Genomic DNA, 8,227 nt, shown 5'->3' with positions numbered 1-8,227 from the left:
TTGGTGATCAACCTGATTACCCGACTGAGTATCCCACTGCTGATGTTACTATGGTCCTCACCAAAATGGGTTACGAGGGCACCTATCCTCCAGTAATCAAGATGCTATTTCATCCATACTGATATATTCTTGATTCACACGTTCTTCACCTGCGTGTCCAGTAGGAAAAGGGGCTCTGATGAGATTAGGCATGTTCAGATGTCCACTGTCACTGCTCTGATCATGGATTGGAATTACAATTATTCCAAGTTCATTTTTCAATGAAATGTTGAGCAATCTAAAAGGGAAGAAGAAGGAGATGTTCCTTATGTATCCAAGATTCCTGCAAATGATCTTTGATTCTCACTACACCGATCTTGTCAAGTCCGTTGACACCTTGGATATGAAGTCAATGGGACCAAATACCCTTGGATTGATGAAGCAAAATCGAAAAGGATCCAAGATTGTGTATCGGGGCCTCCATGCTCTGGTTAAATTCGGACGATTTGCGGAAACAGAAGCTGAGCCAGTTATAGCTCAGGTTGCTGATGAACATGTGGCTCCAACTCTGCCACGTGTTACGTCATTTGAAATTTCTGATGACGAAGAAGATGAAACTGAACACCATCAATCAGATACCTCTCCAAGTGCTGAGAACTTAAGTGCTTTGGAAGCTGTAAAAGCTTTGTTATAGTCAACTGCTCTGAAGCCTCCTCAGACAGTTGCTAAAATCAGTGAGGAAAATATAGCTGAAGATCCAGCCGCACACCTCGGTCCATGTAAACGAAGAAAGAAAGATCAGGCCTGGCGTGCTAATATATGAACCTAAAACAACCACTACACCAACCACAGATGCAACAATTAGCCCACAACAACAAACTGCTCAACCTGAGCCACATGCTCCCGAAATACAAGCCGAACAAGATACATCTACTGTTGAGCCTTCATTTCATGATTTGTTGACTAGTGATTTTGTTAGTGAATTTGACGTTGAGACTGATATTCCACACACCAACACTACAGATATTCCCTCTTGTTCATCTGGTCCAGATGCTCAGGGTCAGTCGAGTTCAGGTACGTCGGACAAGATTGCCTAAATTCTGGCTATGCAAGAATCTTACCTTCAGAACAAAGGTAAAGGTGTTGTTCTTGAAGATGCTCTTATTGACATTCATGCATTACAACGTCGAGTCTTTGAACTCGAGCAAGATTCAGTAGTTAAAGACGTTCGTATTCAAGAGTTGGAAGCAGGTAACTCTGATAAACATGCCAAGATCAAAGAACTACGGTCCAACATGGGAGAATTAACAGGATTGTATCTTGACCTTCAACAAAAGTTGTTTCAAAAGTTTGGAGAAGAGTTTAACATCAATGATGATGTGGTCTCTAAAATGCACAACATTAGTCAAGGCGTCAGCTCTACTACTCGCCCTGTTGACAACATTGATGAGTCGGAATCACTGCAACAGTACATGGATGCCCCCTCCATCACCAAAGAGAAATCAGACACAATTCAGCTAGAAATACTTGAAAAGGGGAAGAAGAAACTGCTGGTGATGAAGAACTCAAATCAGAACGTTGAATCATCAGATCATCCAGACAGGTTTGTCATTACTTTTCAAAAGGGGTTCTCGGACAAATATGGCGACCAATCAGGAGTTCTATCATGGGGTTTTGATGCAGACAAGAATATGTGGTGGGTAAAGAGGAAGTCAGGAACAACTGAGTATTACAAGAAAATGAAAGACTTTGGCTCCTGGACCAAAGTGGACCTTAGTGACCTGATTAACTCTCTTTTCACCAACCCGATGAATGACAATCGTGGTATAGACTTCTGGAACTTTCTGAGAAAGGAAGTTGACAGAGGCTTCCCAAATATGAAGACTACTGAATCTTTTCTGAAGAAGGCAAAGGGAGTCCAAGATCCAAAGACCGGGAAAGCAATGGTAAAGTGGCCTACCACATACAAGGCCACTCATATTCCTTTGCCAGACGCAATTCCGTATGGCACGTTGGATAACAAGAGACTTTTGATGTATGATAGTGTCACTGCTAAAGTTGTCATCAAGCTGGCGAAAGGAAAGGGTCAGTACAGATTTGTTGATCCAAGACACTTATTAAAGTTGGGAGAAAGGGAAATCAAGACACTCAGTACTTTCCAGATAATTGCTGATTCGATTTTTGAAATGGCTGCTAAAGAATTCACCGGTATGGTAGCTTTTATTTTCAGATGCAAGTTTTGGGCAGGTGCACTGAAAGATGCTGACATTGACTACATGGAGCATGATTAAAAGACAAAGCCACAAACCAAGAGGGAGATTGTTGGGCCTAGTTTATTTGGTTTGTACTTAGTCTAAGTTGTTTTATGTTTCACTTGTGCTTGGGCTTGGGCTAACATGTAAGACGAGAACTCCTTAGAGTTCTCGGCAGGATTTTGGGTGCGTATGAGCTTAGGTGTTTTGGGTTTCCTATATATAGTAGATGTCTTGTATAGGTAACCGTTGGTTCATTCACTCATGATTCAGTATTGTGTATTGTAAGTGCTTAAGCACCTGACGTATCTTAATATACGTGTGTTTTGAAGCAATCTCGTGTTACTATCTTGTGATTACTAGTGTTCTTGAATCACCAAGTATCGGTATTCCGCACCTATACTTTTTATATTGATATCATAATTGTAATGATCCAGATTCGGGACTTATAGTTAGCGTTGATCGACTCGATAGGCTGAACATTGTTCGAGTCTTGAAAAACGATCATCGCCTTAACCACCACCACTCGAACCCGCAACAAACGATCCATGAACTTGTTTCGGCTTACTTACACTGGCAACAGGAGCATCAGGATCCTTATCTTCATCATCGTTCTTCAGTTTTTTTTAATGCATCATCTTTGCACGTTAGCTGAAGAATAAGGTCCTCCTGCTCCTTTATCTTCACCCCCCTAATCCACCACAATCTGACGCAGCTTTTTGGTTTCATTCTGGAAATACGACACATACCCCATCAAACGTCGTTGATTTGTCAACATCTGTTCTTGAACATGAGGATCAGCAGCCATTTTATTCTCGTATAAGTGAATCAGACTCAAAAGCATGTCCATCTGATCGGTAGGGGCAAAGCATGAAATGAAGTCAGTACAGGCTGTATAGGACCCTGTGGACGGCTGATTCTCTAAAATGAGACGTTCGATGGTTGTGTAGGCATCATGGTATGTGTAGGAGGAACCACCGTTGATGCTGCAGCAGGCCTTGGCATTGGAGATAACACTGATTGAGGGATTAAGCCAAGCCTTGGATCAGAAGTGATAGTCGTCATCAATGTAAGTGCCGGGGTGCTAGTAGTAAGCGACACCGTCGGCCGTTGTGGTGCGGACGACCTAGGCACATGTGGACCAATTTCCACACCAGATCCGTGTCTAACACAATGTCTGGGCGGTTGATCTTGCAATATTGTCTTGCTCTTTCGTTTTCGTTGAGCAGCCTGGGAACTTGCTATCCCAACGTCAACACGTTATCCATCACCCCCATCATCTACACTATCATCACCATTAACACCATCATTACCTCCACTGTTCCCACCTATTCCTTCTTCACATTCATAATCTGAATTGTCAAGAATCCAACAATCATCAGAAGGACATTCATAAGCTGGATTCGCCAAGTGACCAATTAGACATTTGGTTCATGGACGATCTTCTGGTTATTTACTACGGTAGTTCTTCATCCTCTTCATAGTATCAGCGTTCATGTGTTTCAACTTTAACACATCATCCTTCCAAGTCCGGTTAATCACCAAGTTAGGAATCAAATCCTGAATAATTAACTGTATGAATCGTGGATACATGAGAAATTTGTTGCGACGTTTCTTAATCAAGAAATTCTCCTTCGAGTGATAAAATATAATCTCAGAGAAATTGAACGGCTTGTTCAATATAAGAGCTACGAATGCAGATTGTAGCATAATCCAACACTCGTCATATCCACCCTTGCGTCCCCCTAGGTAATGAATCAAGACATGTAGCAAGTACTTGTTTGGAGCACACAAGTACGCCTTGTTGTATTGAAAACGATCAAGGTCTCCTAAATAAAATAAGAACTGAAACAATCCACGTATCAACGTCTTGTCGAACTCACATGGAATATCTATGTTATCCACAAACCGTAGTACACGTCGGATAACACCAGGAGAGATTGTGATTGTCTTGTTGTTGATCACAACAACAATGTGATTCTTGGACTCCACATATCGTGCCGAGTTCTAGAGTGGACGAATGACACTGAAGTGGACAGGTACATCTACAGTAATGCATAATGGATCCTGGATCTGCGTAGGAATGCAATGATATCACCAAATATATCATGATCAGTAAAATTGTCTTGCACAAAAGCACGAATATTGTGCTTTTTGTCAAATGGCAATAGAGGTGCAACATGAGCCTGTTGTTGCTGTACAGGCTGTTGTTCCTGAACAGCTTGTTGTTGATCCTCAACGGGAATATCTTGTACAATTTCATCAGCCATTTCTAGAAATACATAAACCCGAGGTTAGTGATGACCATCGTTTGAGTCATGCAAAAACCTAATTAACCTAAGTAGCTAGGATAAGTAAGGTATTGTATCCGCCAGGAGTATGTGGTCAATGCAACATGTTTCTAATTTCTAATATTATGAAGTATTGTTTAAGTGCTGATTACATAAGCAAATAGTTTTAGTTTAAAATTAAGTAAACGAACAAGCAAACAATTTTTAATCAAACTTTACATAGGCAAAAGAAAATCGCACCCAGGACCAAAGTAAGTAACTTACAGTAATCTCATGCAACCTAACAAATTAATAATTAACACTTAACTACAGACTGATCAACTAGACAAAACCTTAGGCATCAATAATCGCTTTACGCACGACACTGGTTATCAAACAATCCCTGCCAGTGTGACTCAGTTAAGGGCAATAATATGCTTTATCGTATTTAACCTAATCAAACAACCTTATGGTTAATTTTATAGCAACTAGTAACTAATCGTTCAGATCAACGTAAACCTAAACCGATTGAACACATATACATACTAAGCATCAATAACCATAGATTAACCATAAACAATTATACATAAATGTTCTTAGTTACATGAGAAAACTGATATCGTTACAAACTTTACATTCTCGGGTGAGATTCTATGAGATTAGTCGAGCCTCAACATCATGGAATCGTCAATAATTATGAAATAGAGCATGTATGAGGTCTTGGTATGATCTGGTATAGTGGAATCGGCCTCCTTGAGCTCTGGAAATCGCCTCTTTCGAAATATGATAAGATAGGGTCGAGTATGAAGAAAATAACATAAAAACCCTAGCTTCCCGTCTGCACCTCCCATCGCGATACGCGATGGGGTCTTCACTGGTCCATCATGTATCGCAATGGACCATAAGTCAAGATTTCATTTATGCCCCATCACGATACACGATGGGTCTTCAAGAATGCCCATCATGTATCGCGATGGGTCTTGTCACCAGCATAATTCTTTTGTCTTTTCTCGTTTGCGTGCTGGACGTCCTGGGTCTTCATCACGAGCATCAGCAGGTCCAAATTAAGTTCTTTGACGTCAATGACCTGAAATACAATACACATGTATGAAGTATCGAATTTCGTAAAATAAACGGATAAAACTAATAAATAAACGAACTAAAACGAATACAAATTAACCAACCATCAATTAGTAAAAACGAACGTCACTATTAAACTATTTTTTTTAATTTTCAATTTTTAAAATTAAATTACAAGTGTCATTCGTTAGTTCATACTTTATGACGAATGGTGTCATTCGTTATAGCGAATGGCATTATTCATTATATCCATCTTAGCGTGTGTATTGTAGTGAATGACTAATGAATGAATAATAAAGAATGAAACCAAATGAAGGCTCATTCGTTACTATATCATGCGAATGGACTAATTCGTTGTTAATTCAACGAATGAGTCAACAAATGGATCTTAGACACGAGTGAGTGTCCATTTGTTATCCATAACGAATTACGTCAATAATTGTCATATTTGACCCCAATCGTCAAAGTTAAAATTGATTGAAGAACAATCATTCAACATGCAGTCGAAAATCCAATTAAACCATGTATGACGATAAATTAGTGTAAAACTAACATCAATGAACTATTATTATCATCGATAAATAAACCCAAACTACCATGAAGGTTAAAACACATTATCTGTCGGTCCCACTCTATTACTAGGATAACTCACAAAATCACTGTCATAACCAAACACCTAAGTGTTTACAAGAAGGTTAACGACGCTACTATATTGTGAAGAACACTAGAGTATTAATGGCGGAAACACTAACACTCCAATTGTTGCACACTAAAAACTAAAGTAACAAACACACACAACAACTCAAAAGATTTCCATTTAGTATTACGAATGATACAAATGAAAATCAATTAGGGTATAAAGGTGGAATGTCAGGATCTTTAGCAGATTTTCGTATAGGATTTGGTCTGCTGTCAATCACCATATTCGCAGGTGTCAGGTGTATCATAGGCGTGCCCTAAAATATTCCTTTTATAGGCCTAGCCCTGACATCTGGCATTCCACATTTAGAAACCATAATTATTAGTACATAATCAAACGTATTACAATAAATGCTAAGTGTAAAACAGGTTTTCGGGCAAGCTTTGCAGCATGTGTCTTCATCGAGCAGACCTGGTAATCAATAAGTGCAATGGGGAACAGTTCTCCGGGAAAACTTTACTTAAAATATTTTCCTTAGAAAATATTCACCTAGCAGACTTCAATCCTCTAGACCATATCAAACTTTGCTCGATATAGTCCTACAAGCAAACGTGTTCTTTAGAAATCCCTTCAACCCTTTGTTAATCTTAGATTATTGAACAAACCTAAGTGTGTTGGTAACACTGTAGCTTGCTTTGAGTTGAACCTTGCTTGGCAGAAGTCCTTTAATTAATTTCTTTAACAACTTCCTTCAAGCTTGCTGGGACCACTATTTATTAAGAATAAACCTTGCTAGTTTTACCAAAATACTTGGTTTCAGCTTGGTTTAGTCAAGAGTTTGCTAGGAAACAAACATTGCTTGACTTAGAAGAACAACCTTGCTAGAAAAAGGAACCTTGCTCGGTTTAACACTTAAGAGGAATTCTAGAAGATAACCTTGCTGGGAAAGCAAAATACCTTGCAAGGATAAGTAAATGCTTGTTGGGAAGCCTGAGCTTGCTCGGTTTCCATACATAGCTATTTTTAGAGAGATTGAAACAACCTAGATTGGAACAACCTCTGGTATACCAAAACACCTCTAAGGTTACATACACTTAGCCAAAATACACATCAAATTTCAAAAGAGAAATTACATATCATAATGAAAAAAAATTACACGTTGGAATTCTGTCCCATGGACATTATAAAGTAAGCCTAAGCTAGAAATAATCTTATCTCCTTGAGATTGAGGCTTCCATTCTTCTTTCCAACCTTACAGCTGCGACACTTTCTTTAAATATGAATAATTGACTATGGTGAGGATGCTAAGAGGGCAGAGTCCATCTGATTATATCCTCTAGATCCTCCACATGCAAAAATCCAGATCAGTGTCTTGCTTGATGATGCCCAAGGCTAGTCCATCTGAATTTCGTAGAATGAAGCATTCATCTTTGGGTTCAAAGACAATTTGTGTAATCCTTCCATTCCTTTGGACTTCATAGTTGAGCCTTTTCATCTGCCGCCTCATGCTTATGCACTCCATCATATTGGCAAGAGGGTATTTTTTCGTATTTGACTTGTAGGTATGTTTAATGTACCTGATCTCCTTCATCCTCTTTAGCCTTTTATTCATCTCAAATTCAGAGAGTTCCCACTTCCTTTTCTTACTCAGCATGGGGAACCCCTTTCTAGCTTGATCCCTGAGATGTTTAGATAGTTCATTTTGTTGTCTTTCAGCAAACCTATGTCTGTTATGATTGTCATACAAATTCAAGGTTGCCATCTCAGCTAGCTGCTCCCTTTTGAAATCCAAAAAGTCATCTTTAAATAGAATCTGCTTCAATTCACCACTTTTCATAATCACTTTTAGGGACTCAGTTTGTGCATCACATAATAGCTTCTTTGGTAGGTCCACTTCAGAAGGTGGCCTTTGTTGTTTATGTTGAGAGGCTCTAGTTGTTGGAATTGGGACACTTACAGTTGAGGGCCTAGAAGTATATTTCTTCTTGGGAACAGTGACCCTACAT

Source organism: Bidens hawaiensis, unplaced genomic scaffold (assembly GCF_021521415.1).
Source record: "Bidens hawaiensis isolate Kalapana, Puna unplaced genomic scaffold, B.hawaiensis_p1.1 tig00003217_1, whole genome shotgun sequence".
NCBI lineage: Eukaryota > Viridiplantae > Streptophyta > Magnoliopsida > Asterales > Asteraceae > Bidens > Bidens hawaiensis.
Note: the sequence above shows the minus strand (reverse complement) of the source record.